Here is a 1,085-nt window from a genome sequence, read left to right on the forward strand (position 1 = left end):
GACAACTCAGGCTTGCCTGGAATCCCACTGTTCCTGTTCAGCCAGTGAACACCAACTGCTTGAGACCTCTCCAAAAAGGAGAAGGGACCCATAGCTCAGCTCTTCCTAGCCACACCTCCAGCTCATGGGGGAAGGAAGGACTTGTACTGACTTTCCAAAAGCCCACAGAAAACAGGCACCATGAGCCCATCAAGTCAATGCTAACAAGTAACCATCTGCACTGATTTATTTACCAGTTCGTGCTCTATAGACTTCTAAGCCTTGATGAGACAAAGCTTGTCTAAATAAACCTTGAATATCGTGGGGTTACCTGTCCAGGCAGTGTGTTTCAGAATCCAGCCACACTCAGGGTGAAAGCATTCTTCCTCAGATCCTTTTCAAACCTTTTATCTCATACTCAAAATCTATATCCGTTAGTTTTAGACCCCTCTGCTACACTGCGTGGGGCGCTAAACTAATGAAGTTCCTTTGAAATTAAGGGAATGCTGCAACCATCTAATTAATTGTCAGTGCTGGCAGAGTGCAATGTGATAAAGATGGGATAACCTGCATTTAGAAGCATTAATTGAGAAATAAATATTGGCTAGCACATTGCATGAAGCATTCCAGTCCTTCTTTGAATCAATGTGATCTGCCTTCTGAGAGAGACCCTGGATTGTTATCACTTCTTGCAGAAAGGGAGTACCTCTGGCAGAGTGGAGCTCCCTCAGTGCTGTGCACAGGAGATTGGGTTATGTGCTGAAGTCTTTGCAAAGCAGCTCAAACCCGCTGTGTCCTGTCTCATAGGTGAGAGAACCACTGCAAGAGTCCCGGTTCTAATGCTGGCCACTCATTTGAAGCAAAGAACAAGAAATCTGATAAAACAGTTCACCCCACTAGTATTAGAGTCCAGAAATAACTCTCTATCTGTTACATAAATAAATTCCATCACTCAGAATAATTATTTCCTTCTCATTTATTTACAGAACATTGAGACAAAATTTATTTATTTTGGAGGGCAAGTTGAAAAAATATTGACAACAGGATCTGCTCCTGCTTATCTTTTCTTTTTGCAACCAGTTATTCACTTTGCTTAGACTCTTCTG

The sequence above is a fragment of the Hypanus sabinus genome, chromosome 13, assembly GCF_030144855.1.
Source record: "Hypanus sabinus isolate sHypSab1 chromosome 13, sHypSab1.hap1, whole genome shotgun sequence".
Lineage (NCBI taxonomy): Eukaryota > Metazoa > Chordata > Chondrichthyes > Myliobatiformes > Dasyatidae > Hypanus > Hypanus sabinus.